The sequence below is a fragment of the Macrobrachium nipponense genome, chromosome 23, assembly GCF_015104395.2.
Source record: "Macrobrachium nipponense isolate FS-2020 chromosome 23, ASM1510439v2, whole genome shotgun sequence".
NCBI lineage: Eukaryota > Metazoa > Arthropoda > Malacostraca > Decapoda > Palaemonidae > Macrobrachium > Macrobrachium nipponense.
The window spans coordinates 78,206,306-78,221,872 of NC_061090.1; the positions used below are offsets into that span (position 1 = coordinate 78,206,306).

The 15,567-nt window shown below is 50.7% G+C and overlaps 1 protein-coding gene across 2 annotated transcripts in view; it reads right to left on the reverse strand.

Annotated features, from left to right (window-relative positions):
• Positions 1-14,930, reverse strand: part of LOC135201712 (uncharacterized) — a 47,778-nt gene extending 32,848 nt beyond the window's left edge. For both annotated transcript variants that reach the window (XM_064230898.1, XM_064230882.1), the window contains exon 1: positions 14,798-14,930. The gene's annotated coding sequence lies outside the window, so the exon portion shown is untranslated. The remainder of the gene's footprint in view (positions 1-14,797) is intronic.
• Positions 14,931-15,567: the final 637 nt, after the last annotated feature.

Below are 15,567 nucleotides of genomic sequence, written 5' to 3' on the forward strand. Positions count from 1 at the left end.
ATGTAATCCATTATTCCATGAAGGAATGCGTTCGGCTAGAACTACCGAGCATAAAAGATATGCTCGAGCAATTATATTTAGGCGAAACGAATTTCGGTAAATATAAAAGTTGAAATGGTGTTGTCGTGACAAAACCATAAGTATATAAAATTGAAACTGAAAACTCCTGGGAGGTTGCAGGCAACCCCGAGTTGCAGTTCAATTAGAATACTTCTCTTCTAAGTCGCAATCCGTAGATAAACTAGGATATGCGCCTACCCCTCGGACAATTCAACTGCTTAGTAGAATTATGTCGCGAGGTTAATATACGTAGTATATTTTGTAGGATTCTGAACAACGATCTCCATCCTAAATTCTTTCCTTCAAGAAAACAAAATAAGGATTGGAGATCGACCACCTTCGATCTCTATCAAAGAGTGAAGGAGAAGTCTTCCTCGAAGGAAAGCTTCAATGGTGACAGAATACTAAGACGAATAGTTCAAGCCAAACTGGATATTCCCGTACCGATCTTCTCTATTCCAGGTTGGTCGCCTACTGTAAGATAGTTTCTTTCATCAGCAGTCTTCTTCCCAATGCTAGAAATTCCAGGAATTCGAGCATAGGCGAGGTTCCCGATTATCATGTAACATCGGGGATTCTCGTCTCGCTCACTTTAGACCGTGGTCTCGCCTAAGTGTTTTGGAGATCGTAAAAAACTCGAACACTCTGAATGCGCTAGAAATTCCTTAGAATTCTAAGCAGTCTGCGAAACCCCCACCGAATTCGTCAAACGATATCGGCTGGTGGTCCTCTCGATTCCCGTAGAAATCGAGAATGGGGCAGGATCCCTCCTCAACGACGGGGCTTACGTCAGGTAGGACCCGAAGGTCCCCCCGGTAGCGCAGTCCCGAACGTGGGATCCTACAGAGAAATCTCTGTAGGATCCCTCCCCTTTCCCTCGTAGCCGTAAGGAGAGAGGGAATGGTGGAGGAATTGGATACTCGCTCGCCTTCCCAGTGGAACTAGCAGTTGGAGAAGAATAGGAGCAGCCATCGCCTTGCGGCGATGGTCTCTCAGAGTCTGGGAAAACGTATCGTCAGGAGAAAACGTTTTCCCCCGCGGAGGGTTACGAACTCTCACTGTAGGTAAGGGTCTGCCGCCACTGTGAACGTCATCTGGGTGGGGCTGCTATCGACACCTGACGGGGGAGAGCCGGATACCGTCCTCCGACTCATTTCCAGTCCTCGTCGAGGTCGAAACCTCTCAGGAGGACCGAAGGAGTATTTAAATACGGTGTCCGAAGACACGTAGAAACGCCACTGTCGCAGTAGAGGAGGTGGAAGTAGCTTGATCGACCGGCCAGAACTGAGCGAGCCTTCTTGTCCGGAGACGAGAGAGACTGGTTCGAGACAGAATCGGCAAGCTCCGATCGCGGCAGACCCACCGTCGGTTTGGGTTCCCTCTCGGGCCCCAAAACGACTCGAGCAGAGACGTGGGCTCTGCTGGTGGGAGCGGCAATCCTTCCGCAAGGTCATTATGCTGACGAATCAGCTTAATGACTTCTGTATCTCCTCTGTATCTTGGGGAGTAACAAACGCGTCTTGCGGAGTAGGACCGTCCAGTCCTTCCAACAAGAACAGATCCCGAGATACTCCTCCTTCCGAAGGAGGAAAAGCGGCAGACCCCTGACGGTCGCCTCCAGGTACTTGCACGTATGTCCTGGTCGGTCCTAGAACCGTGCCTGGTCCATACGGCGTCATAGCGGGATCGCGAGCGGCGCACCTCTCGCGATCCCTCATAGGTACCTCGCTCCTCCCGGTGTAGCCCGAGGAGGTTGAAGGTACAGGAGAGGCAGACCTGACGCCCCCCCCTAGCTCGCTGGCAGGACCAGCGTGCTTGGAGGGCTGCTGCTGATCGTCAACCCGCGGTGGCGATCGAGCAGCAGGCCTAGCCTTGCCGCTCGCCTGGGGCGAGAGGCTCGGCTGAGAACGTCGACGCATCTCTAGCGTCAGGCGAGCTGTTGCTGGTTACCATCTTCGCCCGGTCCCGATGGGAGCGGCGTCAGGTGACCTGCTAGGTTCGCTGTCGCGGTGAGACCGGCGAGCGTCCTCTCGGCGCGTCGAGCCGCTGGTACCAGCCGTGGCTGGTACCGACGGCCGCGGGACCCCTTCCTCGCCTCAACTTGTGGCTGGTCAGCGACCGTCACGTCAACCCGAGCAGCCAGCTGGTCGCTGCGAGAGCGTCCACTGGCCTGACGAGCGTCGTCTGCACGACTCTCGCCAGTCTTCTGCTCCGCGCTTCGGTCTTGACGGCGAGCGAGCTCGGGCGTCAAGACTTTGGCTGGACGGTCTCTCCCCCGCGGGATGACCGTCCACGTCCACTCGGTACTTCTCGCTAACGAGAAGCCGAAGGCGGATCCTGGTTTAGCGGCAGAACCGCTATAACCAGGCGAGGAAGTGCCAGCCGAAGCTGGTACTCCTCGGTGGTCCCCGTCTTCTTCTCCTTGGTAGATTCTTCTCCTTGGTAGAAGAAAAGACGGGCCCTGTTCCCGAGGGAGCAGGAGGACCAGCAGAAGAGCTCCCCGAATCGCCGGAGCGAGACGGGCCCTTAGAAGGTCCCGAAGGAGCCTTCTTAGGGGGGAAAACCGGGTTACCAGCTGGTCGCTGCAAGAGCGGCCGCTGGCCTGGCAAGAGTCACCTGAGCGTCTCTCACCAGCCTTCTGCTCCGTGCCGCGTCTTGGCGCCGAGCGAACTCTGGCGCCGAAACTTGGCTGCACGGTCTCCCGAGGGGAGAACGTACACTCGGGACTCTCGCGAACGAGAGACCGAGCCGGAACCTGGCGTAGCGGCATCGCCGCTAGCACCAGGCGAGGAAGTACCAGAGCTAACCGATACTCCTCTGGTCCCCGTCTATCTCTTCCTTGCGGAAGGGGAGACGGGCCCCGCTCCCAAACCGAAGGAGCAGGAGGACCAGCAGAAGGACCCCCCGTCCCACCGAGGTGGGACGGGCCCTTAGAAGTTCCCGAAGGAGACTTCTTAGGGGGGAAGGCAGCCTTCTTCGGCTTATGGGCCTTAGAAGTCGAAGGGGAAGAGGCAGCAGCAGACGATGAAGACGAAGATGACAGCTTCCTCTTCTCCTCTTCCTCGTCAGCTCACGCAGGACAGTCGTCAGGTCCTCCATCCAGGCCGGAGCCGGGGCTATTGCCGAAGCAACACGGCCCGAACTGCACCTGTCCGGAGGACCTGGGACTGGGGAAGACACACCGTGGGCAGGACCCAGCATGGACAGGCACAGGAACCAGGAGCGACAGGAACAGCAACCAGCTCAGGAGCGGCAGGAACAGCGGCAGCGGTAGACCCAGAAGGGACAGCCAAGCCAACAGCGGGAATCACATCAGCGGCAGGTACGGCAGGCCCAGCGATCGCCTCGTAGAATCATCGGCAGCCAGCGGAAACCTGGGTCCTGGCGCCCGGTCCCGGGGCGAGCTGCTGGAAACAGCGGAAGTCTGGGGCAGGCAACACGAAGAAAACAGGCGGCGGCGGCAACCCCACCTCGGTACGGCTGCGGACCCTAGTACGGCAGACGGCGTCATCGACACAGCATGGGGAGTGTAGACCAGGAGGGGGGGGAGCAGCATAAGCGGCCGTGGTAGTAGTGGAGACCGCCCCAGACCTCGCTAGACGCTGCAGCAGCCCGTGGATGCTAGGCACGCCCTGCCTCCGCGGTGGTCCATACCTGTCCAAGGTCGTCTCCCACGGATGTAGCACCTGCGGGTAACATAGATAGATTAGTAAGAGGGGTTCCCTCACGCACGGGGGGAAGACATGCCCCACCCCGAACGCAAGGAAGACCCCAAATACAAAATACAACGAAAAAGCTGAGCGGGGGGTGGGGGGCAGGAAGGAAGACGAAGAATCGGATACCAAGGGACAGTCGCGGGAGAGCTTTCCGACGACCTTCCTGGCAGACCTTCGCTTCCCTACCCCCACGCACAGCAGTGAAAACGTAATATGAAAATGAAACAGAATACTGCCCTTGCGATTCACTTCATAGAACTTAAAGGGGAAAAGATCAATTCCCGGGTAAGAACGGAAACTTGATCCAATAATATGATGCTATCATAAAATATATATGGAAAATGAAACAGAATACTGCACTTGCGATTCATTTTCACATAAAAAAAAAAAAATCGTAAGGATCAATTCCCGGGTAAGAACGAAATTGATCCAAATTAAATTTCATGCAATAAATAAATGAAAATGAAAAGAATATTGCAATTGCGAATCCACTTTCATTGCATTTTATTATACAAAATTAAAAGGCTCGTGCCGAGCGCAAACACACTCTCGGTAACGAACGCACAGGGCAAACATATAATGAAAAGAGTACTTACATTTTTCAATTACACACTTTCGCCCACAATACATGACTCGGTGCGAGCGCGCCCGCCCTCGGCACGAGGCATAATTCAAGGGTTCATTCATGAAAAGAGAGAAATCGCCGCATCTACGGCGATAACTCCATGTTGGTTCATAATTAAGTAATGAAAATGAAAACAGTGTACTTACAGTTTCATTTTCAAGTCAACAAACCATTAGTAGAAAACACAATATAAACAAAGCATACGACGATGAAGCGGGCAGAGAGCGATGACGAACACGTCCTTCACACCCGCGGCCGAAAGCAAAAGTGATTTGTTTACCTCCCAGTCACGCGCGCGCGACTGTCGGACAAGCAGTTAACTACCGTTCTCCCCTTGTTCGAAGCTTACGACCGTTCCAGCTGCCGCTAGCTACTTCCTATTGTTAAAGGACCGATGGTTTGTACTTACGTATCGGAAACAATTGCAAATTCTTAAGGTGCGAAAACAGAGGCCCAGGGACCGAAAGTGATTGTGTCCCACTACGGCGGTAATACGGCAGTAAAACATCTTTCATATATCCAAAAAGTAAATAATAAAGATATATATGCGCATTATGACTATAACAATTACATGAATAGCTGATAACAATCTGCTGAATAACTGGTAAAACTGTTCTGCAACAAAGTTGATTTAGCAATTATTTACAATAGGTACGAAAGTCAAGATGTCGTGACGTCATAATACAGGACTTAAAAGAACGTTCTAATTCCGAAAAAGAATTACTTAAATTTGAGTCAGAATCGAGTTACTTTTTTCAATAACTATATTTTCAAATTAATCATCATAAATATGTAAAATATTGATGTTTTACTATTTATTTAAAAAATTATCTCGTGCACGCTTCGTCATCGTCTTCTACCAAAACAGTTGTTTACTTAAAAACGTCCTGGTAAGGGACCGTGTTCCGATTGTTGTGATGAAAGTGCCCCAGCGTCTGTGGGTACAAGTGGTGTGCAGATTTTATCACAGGATATGGGAAGTTTGTTGACACAAGCAATTCCACAAACATCGAGATGGCGTCAATCTTCTAACATAGTACTAGGGTAGAATATCACGACAGGCAACCCTCATCACGGTGGACGGGTCTTATTCACTCGATATTTAATTGGTGAAAACATGAATACAATTGCAACTCTAAGCATACCATTTAAAAGACTGAAGTTTCGTCAACATATTGTGATATATGAAAGTCCCATACAAACTAAAATGACAATTTGTCTAAAATTGCATTTTTCCTAACTATACAAAACCTGAGGTCCTTTTACAATAGGAAGGTACTAGCGGCAGCTGGATAGGTCGTAAGCTTTCGAACAAGGGGTTCGGTAGTTAACTGCTTGTCCGACAGGCGGCGCTGCGCGCGACTGGGAGGTAAACAAATCACTTTGCTTTTGGCCCAAGCAAAAACTGCAGAGTGAGGGGTGGCATGAGGTGGGGCTATGTGTAAAAGGACCTCAGGTTTGTATAGTTAGGAAAAATGCAATTTTAGACAAATTGTCATTTGTTCCGACACGGCATACAAACCTTCGGTCCTTTTACAATAGAAGACTCATTTTGGTGGGTGGAATCTGAGTCTTTTGTGAACAGACTGGTGTTCGCCAACCTTGGAAGCCTCCCTGGTCGTAGAGCGAGGGAGGGATCCAAGCCTCTGTCCGATTGATCGGGGTGTGCACCGCAGGATCAATGGTCAGGACCTCTGGACCGAGTACTAAGAGAGAGGCAAGCGTATCTCTTCGTACCAGCAATGTAAGAACTTGTTCCTGTACAGGAGCAAAGTTAAAGTCATGGTTTTTGACTCTTGTAGGCATCCACTTCCCCCCCTGTAGAAGGAAGTGGTGGATATTCTGCTCCCATCCCTCGTGAAAGGGATAGGATGGGGCTCTGTCATATAGCTCACCGGCATCTCGTCCTTATCCAGCAGGGTGATGACCGTATCCCTCTACCCACAGGTAGAGGGGAAGAAAAAGATAGAAAGAGAAGCCAGTCACTTTCTCATCACTATCTATTCATACGTCACACCAGGACTCGATGCTGTTCAGCCTGCTAGGGTCTGGGTTAGCTAGACGACGTGTTGAGCAGCCACCACGGGTCCTAAGGAAACCAAAGATCCAAGGACCTATGGGCAATATCCAAGAGGTATAAGGAAGTTGCCGGTGGTCTGGTTGTACCAGACCCCTGCCTTCCATACCTGCGCCAGGAGCGAAGTTCTTACGAAACGCCAACGAGGGGCCAATACTTCTAACTTCGTGAGTTCTCGGACGGGACGTACGGATGTCGTCACTACCATCAGCCTCATACGCCCCTCCTGAAGACCTCACGCAGCCAGGACGAAAGAGTGTTCTTGATACTTCTTTCTGTGACCCCGTTGCTAACGAAGAGGCGTCGACACTCAGGCCCGAGGTGTCGAGTTCTCTTCAGATAGCGCCGTAGCGTCCTCACCAGGACAAAAGCAGCATCTCATCCACATCATTATCTGCATGACGCTCCCGTACTCTCTTCGCCGATGCCAGGTCCAGACGATGGTCATTCGAGTTCCCTGGTTGGCAAAGACCTTTGGAAGCTGCTACTAAGCAAGGAGATCTCGAACGAGTTCGAGATGTCCAATCCCGTCAGTTTCAGGAGGAGCGACAAGGCGGCTCTGTATCCTTTGACTGTGGGAACTTAGAGGAGCTTCCTCGGCGAAGAAAAAACGAGGAAATCCGCTACCTGCTGAAGAGTGGCTCTGAGAAGAGATAGGCCCCGTCTACGACACCAACCACCGAAGACGGCCGACTTCCCCTGGTACACAGCTGCAGAGGACTGACGGACGTTTCCAGCCATCTCTGTTGCTGCGCTACGAAAAAAAGCTTCTCGTTCGCAAGAGAAGGTGGATAACAGCCAGCCGTGAAGACGTAGGGACTGGACTGCTCGGTGGTACCGCTCGACGTGTGGCTGGCCGAGAAGGTTGTGCCAATGGGGAATCTCTCTCGGTTCCCTTGCGAGAAGAGCCAGCAGGTCCGGATACCAAATGGCCTGTGGCCATTTGGAAAGCCATCAGGATCATCCTGAGATTCGGGATGACCAGTGCTCGACTGATCACCTTGCGAATCAGGCTGAACGGGGGAAAGGCATAGGCGAAGAGGTTGTAACCCACGGGTGTTGAAGAGCGTCCTCTGCAGCTGCCCATGGATCCGGCACGGCCGAGAAGAACACCTGGAGCTTCCTGATGTGCCGGATGGCGAACAGATCCTCGACTGGTCGCACCCCACAGGTCGAAGAGCCTTTCCGCCACGTCCATGGTGTAGAGACCATTCGGTCCTTATCACCTGATCCGACGGTGCCCTGAGCGTGTCTGCTACTACATTCCTTCCCTGGAATGTAGCGTGCCGACAGCTCTATTGATGTGCCTCGGCCCACTCGTGCACCTGCCGAGTCAACTGATACAACGGGAGAGACACTAGGCCCCCCCTGTTTGTTGACGTAAGCCACCACCGTGGTGTTGTCGTACATCAACACCACTAAGTGTCCCATCAAGCGGTCCTGGAACTCTTGGAGAGCAAGGAACGCTGCCTTTAGTTCCAGTACATTGATGTGAAGGTGCTTGTCGTTCTCGTACCACACTCCTGAAGTCCGCAACTCTTCCAGGTGTGCGCCCCATCCCTCGGTCGATGCGTCTGAGAGCAGCTGCATGTCCGGGGGGAGAGTGCGCGGAGCACTCCTCTTAAGGGGTTCCTTCCTGTCGTCCAGTCACCTGGCTAGGTCCTGCCTCACCTCCTGTGTCAGTGACCATGGAAGGCTTGGGGGATCCGTCGCCTGTGACCAACTCTCCTTTGGTCTCCCTGAAGAGACCGCAGGTGAAGACGCCCGTTAGGGACTGGCTTCCCGAGTGACGACAGGTGTCCGATCACGACTTGCCATTTTCTGAGCTACCTGTTCCTGCCGAGACAGGAACTGGTTGGGCTGCCTCCCTGAATCTGCTACCGTGTCGATCAGCATACCCAGGTACTTCATCCTCTGCTTGTGCTCGAGATCGGACTTTTCGAAGTTCAGAACGATCCCCAGATCGCGACAGAACTCGAGCAGGTCGATCCCATGTCCTGTAGCAAACTGCGAGCGGTAGCTCGCCAGGACTAAACCAATCGTCGAGATAACCCCATCAGACATATCCCGTGCGAATGGCCCCAAGCAGACACCAGAGTGAACACTTGCGTGAACACCTGTGGGGCGGTTGAGAGACCGAAGCAACGTGGCCTGAGCTGGTACACCGTCCCGTCGAGGATGAAGCGGAGGTACTTTCCGAAGGACTGATGAATGGGTATTTGTAGATACGCATCCTTCAAGTCCACTGAAAGCATGAAATCGTTCTCCCTGATAGAGTCGAGCACTGAGCGTGCCGTCTCCATCGTGAACCGGGTCTGGCGAACCAACCGGTTCGGGGGAAGAGAGATCTATCACTGGCGCCAGCCTGTCGTAGACTTTTCCACCAGGAAGAGTCGGCTGTAAAGCCCGGTGACTGATCCGTACCGATTTCTACAGTTCTCTTGCTCAGCATGGTCTTGATCTCCTGTCTCAATGCTACGTCCTTCGATGCCCCTGGAACGTACGCCTGCTGATGGACCGGGTCCCAATGGCTGGCCAGGCACCCCCCCACATTCCGGCAGCAGGTGAGGGGGAATGCCGTCCTTCCACTGTGAACGTCGTCTGTTGGGGCTGATCGAGACCTGACAGGAGAGAGCCGATACCGCTCCGACTCATTCCATCCTCGTCGAGGTCGAAACCTCAGGAGGACCGAAGGACTATATAAATACGATGTCCGAAGACACGTAGAAACGCCTCTGTCGCAGTAGAGGAGGTGAAGGAGCTTGTTCGACCGTCCAGAACCGAGAGAGCCTTCTTGTCCGGAGACGAGAGACTACCTGGCTCAACCCAGTCGGCAAGCTCCGATCGCGGCAGACCCACCGTCGATTTGGATTCCCTCTCGGGCCCCAAAACGACTCGAGCCGAGACGTGGCTCTGCTGGTGGGAGCGGCGATCCTTCCCCGAGGTCATTGTGCTGACGAATCAGCGCCGTAACCTCGGCAAAGTTCCTCTGGATCTCGGAAGTCACAGCATCTTGCAGAGTGGGACCGTTAAGGCCCTTCGAACAAGAGCATATTCCGAGAACCTTCCTCCTAAGAATGGGGAACAGCGACAGCCCTCTCGGTTCTTCCCCATCCACTTGCGCATACGTCCTGGCCGGTCCAAGAACCGTGCCTGGCACGTAGGGCGTCGTGGTGGGATCATGAGGGGCGCACCCCTCACGATCACTCCTCAATACCTCGCTCCTCCCGGTGTAACCCGAGGAGGTTGAAGGTACGGGAGAGGCAGACCTGACGCTCCCTCGTCGCTCGCTGGCAGAACCAGCAGGCTTGGAGGGCTGCAGGCGATCGTCAACCCGTGGTGACGATCGAGCTGCAGGCCCTGTCGAACGTCTCGCTGTGGGAGAACGGCTGGACTGAGCACAGCGGCCCCGATCTCGAGTGTCAGAAGAGCTGGTGCTGGTTGCCGTACCCGATCGCTCTCTGTGAGAGCGACGGTCAGGCGACCTGCAGGCTCCACTGTCGCAGTGAGACCGGTGCTTGTCCTCACGGCACGTCACGTCGCTGGTTCCAGCCGTGGCTGGTACCGGCGAACGGGAGGACCTCTTCCCAGCCTCAGCCCATGGTCGGTCGTGGACCGTCACGTCCCCGGGTAGCCAGCTGTTCACCGCGAGAGTGAGAGCTGGTCTGGTGAGAGTCGCATGAGCGGCTGTCACCAGTCTTCTTCCGCCCCGTGCCGTGAACCTGACGCTGAGCGGACTCAGAGGTCTGGTTCCTGGCTGTACGGTCGCTGGTAGGCGACCGTACACTCGGTACCTCCCGCGAACGAGAGGCCGAGACGGACCCTGATGCAGTGGCAGAACCACTGACACCAGGCGAGGAAGTACCGGTGTTAGCCGGTACCCTCTGGTCCCCGTAGTCTTCTTCCTTGCGGAAGAAGAGACGGGCCCCGCTCCCGAAGGAGCAGGAGGACCAGCGGAAGGAACCCTCCCGCGTCCCACCGAGGTGAGACGGGTCCCGAGAAGCTCCCGAGGAAGCTTCTTAGGAGGGAGGAGGGCGACCTTCTTCTTCCTCGGCTGTAAAGCCTTAGAAGTCGAAGGGGAAGAGGCGGCGGCCGACGACGATGAAGAAGATGAAGACGACGACCACGACACCTTCCTCCTCTTCTTCGTCAGCTTCCTCAGGACAGACGTAAGATCTGCTATCCAGGGCGGAGCCGGGGCTGCTGTAGCCGAAGCCACAGGGCCCGGACGCACCTGTACAGACAGACCAAAGTCTGGGGTAGTACCACCACGAACAGGGACGACATCAGCAGGTATGGGCATCTCAGGAACAGCAGGGCACGGCCAGCACATCATCGGTAGGGACAGCCAGCGCAGCAACGGCAGGAACAGCCAGCGCAGCAACGGCAGGGACAGCCAGCGCAGCAACTGCATGGACAGTCAGCCCAGAATCGGCAGGTACGGCAGGCAGCACCGGAAACACAGGAAGTGGAGCAGCAGCCAGCAACATCCTGGTACCGGCGGCAGGTCCAGGGGCGAGTTCTAGGGCAGCGGAAGTGTGGTCGCTGCAGCGCGGCAACCCAACGAGCGGCGGCGGCACGCCCCCCCCTCTCGGTACGGCGAACTGGCACTTCACAGAAGCGGCTGTAGGCAAGACTGTACCACGTGAGGCGAGTACACCAGGTGAGGAGGGACGTCGTCACCTGGTTGCGTGGTCACCACTCCATGGGTGACCGCAGTAGGCCCAGACATAGAACCGCAGCCCCTGGACACCAGCACGCTCTGCAATTGGAAGGACGCCCATACCTCACAAGGTCCACCCTCGTGGCAGTAGCACCTGCGGAAATAATAGTAGTAGCGATTAATGGGGGGGAAATCCCCTCGTGCGGGGGGTTTGATCCCTCCCGAACGAGTGGAAGACCCCTAATACAATTGTACATCGGGCACCGAGCGCCCTCCCCCGCGCTCGACGGATCGGGCGAGGAGAAGAACGCCGATAACCTCCCCCCCCCCCAAGGGGAAGAGCCATCTGTGGGAACTGAGCGGGGGGGGTCTCGTTCCCCACCCCCGCAGCAGCACCCATGTACCCAACGACAAAATAAGAGCCCTCCCTAGAGCAATCGTGCCATCGGCACGAATACAAGGCATAAGGATCAATTCCCTGACTGAGCGGAACTTGAACCAAATAATATTGATGCAATCAATAATAAGGAACAAAATGAAAATGCATCTTGCAAAACGATTCACTTCACAATGAATAAGGGCTCGGATCGAGCGCATTTGCGCCCTCGGTACCGAGCGCAAGGGTGAAAGGTTTCATTCCTTACCTTTATGGATCAAGTTTCTGGAAACCTTGATCCATAATGAATTGATGCAATCAACAATATATGAAAATGAAAAGACTACGCGCTTGCGATTTCACTTCATACAAATAAAAAGGGGAAGGATCAATTCCCGGGAATAGTGGAACATTGATCCAGTCAACAATGCAATCTCAATAAAAAAATGAAAATGAAAAAGAACTGCACTTGCGATTTCACTTCATTCAAAATAAAAAGGGGGAAGGATCAATCTCCGGGCAAGCTCGGAAACTGATCCAAAATGAGTATTGCTACAATAAAAAATAATATATGAAAATGAAAAAGAATACTGTACTTGCGATTCCACTTTCATACTGAATAAGTTTCCGTGCCGAGCGCATTCGTTCGGCAACGGGCATACAGGTCAAAAAAAATATAAATGAAAAAGAGCACTTACTTACTATTTTCATCTACACATTTTCCAACCAATTTACGCTCGGACCGCGAGCGTTCCCGCCTCGGCACCGAGCATACACAATACGAGGATCATTCTGGGAAAATGAATTCCCGCAATTACGCCCTTCAGTCCCGGCACTCGGGTAATCGGAGGGCGTTGTGAACCAAGATCCTTTAATTCACAATTGAATTCAATGAAATGATTGTACTTACAATTCAGTTTCACTAGATACATAGAAAAAGAAAAACACAATCATGCGAAAGCAAACGACGATGAAGCGGGCAGAGAGCGATGATACACGTCCACAACGCCAGCAGGCCGAAAGCAAAAGTGGTTTGTTTACCTCCCAGTCCGCCCGCAAGCTGCGCGCCCTGTCGGAGTCCGCAGCCCCCCGGCCCGCCCGCCCCCCCCGCCTGTCGGACAAGCAGTTAACTACCGAACCCCTTGTTCGAAAAGCTTACGAACCTATCCAGCTGCCGCTAGTACCTTCCTATTGTAAAAGGATTCGAAGGTTTGTATGCCGTGTCGGAAAAACAAATAAGCATGTGAGCTCTTCGTAAAATATGTTTTCAAGGCAGTTTTGAAATCCAATATGGCGGCTACGTTTGCATGGACGGTTCTCATCAGTGAACGGCCACCATCTTTCCCCAGCCTTACCCAGCACTCATTTGAACAATGTTAGCGTTATGTATGTAACGTTTATTGATCTTACTCAAGATTGCAGTTGTAATCAGCACAATAAAAACAACATTTTGTTGCCTATATTAGTGAAAGTATGAAACTTGTTATTCCCGGGGTTATGGTTGGAACTGAATTCATTCTTACCTTGTAATCAGTGGTTTTATCCTTACTGCCATCACAACTGAAACTCCACAGTGCTTATTTGATTGTAATTATACACATTTTGTTCTTAATTTCACCCACAGTGCACTTGAACCACATTGCTGTTCGTGTTTCCTAAGCACTCACTCCGTAAACAAAGTTACGAGCAGCAGACGACAACACTGATTATGAGATGCAAAGCTTTATTCCCTTAATTGTTTTTACTTTACTCAATATTTAGTTTAACTCTACTTCAAAATGTTTATTTAATTCTGTCCATTATCCTTTTTTGCAACCAAATTAACCCCCAAAAAATTACAAATGTTTCGGATGTACCTATACTTACAAGCAGACGACGTGAGGAAAAATGGCTCATCGTTGCCAATCTAGTGGAGCGTCACACATACGCCGATGCATTTACAAACTGTTTCGATGAATTCTAGTTGTCATAGTAATGCCAGTAATGATAAAATTGCTCTAATATGTATATATACTACAAATAGATACGCTAATTTCACTTATTTGTACCCCAGTTTTGTGTAAGTCTTATACCTAGTTTGGTGGAGGGGTAAACACATACCAATTGACAACACTGATAAACAATTGAAGAGCGCAAAACGCCGCAAAGAATGCCGTAGTCCCCTTGAATAAGTACAAAATAAGTGCTGTAAGAGGTGGGTTTACGATTGTTGTGATGAAAGTGCCCCAGCGTCTATGGGTACAAGTGGTGTGCAGATTTAGCACATGAAATGGGAAGTTTGTTGACACAAGCGACTCCGTAAACATCAAGATAGCGTCAACTCTCGAAACAATTTTTATTGTTGTAAGTAAAAATTTCTAAAGCGTTTTGGTGAGATTTCCACTGCCGTAGCCACCTCTTTTTCAGTACCCTCTGTTTAAATCTTAAAATTTGGCCTTAATTTCTAACTTTGGAGAAAAATACATACTTCAAAAGGAGAAGTAGAGGTCTTTGACCTCCGTTTTTCACCAACAAGAAGTCGCGACTGATGCCCATCTCCGGTTTGTCAGGACGCGTTATAATGTACTTTTTTCGGAGGGTGGCTAGCGTTGATTGTAGGTGGCCTGCTTGGCCTGCTGTGATATTTTTACCCTAGTACCTAGCCTATTTAAGCGTAAGTAAAAAATTTTGAAAGCGTTGGGTGAAATTTTTGTTTGCACTGCGTTGGCTACCCTTTTCACTACCCTCTGTTTAAAGCTTTACATTTAGCCTTAATTTCTAACTTTGGAGAAAAATACTTATACTTCGAAAGGAGAGTAGAGGTCTTTAGCTCCATTTCTCACCAACAACAAGTCGCGACTGATGCCCATCTCCGGTGTCAGGACGCGTTATAATGTACTTTTTCAGAGGGTGGCATGCATTGATCGTCGTTGGCCTGATGCAGGCCATGCGGTGTTTTACCCTAAAAGTTGCTCAGCAAGAGGACCTAGGTAGGTAGTATCGGCTATAGGACTTGCTGTTACACTTCTACCATCTTTTGAGCAACGAATGCTAAATGAACAAATAAAAAATGCTCCTGAACTAATATACCTACTTAGCTAATAGCTAGCTAATGTGTTTACCTAAGTAGCTAGCTACTAGGTATGCAAGCCGAAAACAACATGCTTTAGACCCTAATGGACTGCACTTAGTATTACTATATTTCCCGAGAAACACGTTTGGATGGAAGTCCATATTTCACCTATCTCAATTTATACACAGCCACAACCTAAAACAAATGGACAAAAATATGAAGTTTCACCTGAAATAATATTTGCCGCACTTGACAATTCACGCCGAGACCAAATTTCTCGGAAAACGCATCAATTTCGCGTCCTTCGCAATAGATGGCGCCACAGATGTCAATAACAAACTGTTTCAAACATCTCTCTCTTTGCCCGGAATTTTTAATGCGAACAGAAAACAATCGTAATAAATATATAATCAAAATTTTGAATAAATATTTTTATAGATTCATATTATATACTCCAGAAGTTTACCGCCTCATTTCATGTAATTCAGTTAGTTATCTACACATACAGTTCTGTAATTCGAATGTCGATGGAATTTTTGTTTATTGATCCGAAACAAAGAGTGATCCGACCTCCAGCTTAGTCAGGACGCGTGCAAGATTTTTCCCCTCAAGCATTAAGTTATAAACATTATATACATAACTTAACGTGAAGTGGTCTTCGTAATTGATACTCATATTTAGTACTATTAATAATAACAACAAAGATCAAGAACACAAATTAAATGCTGCATATAGTCTCAGTTATGATTGGAGACAAAATGTGAGGAATTCCTCACAACGATTTTATTTTCTAATGTTTGTGTGTATTCATTTGTTTCTGTGCTGTTTGTCTTTATTAAAGTTATTAGTGTCTGTCTCATAAGAAATTATTGATTGATTTTCACTGCGTATTGCCGTCTGTCAGGTAATCGACAGACAGGAACTATGTTACTGTATATTTGTATTCATGTGAAAACCAAATATATTCGCATGCCCCTATATTTTGTAAAAATATGTAC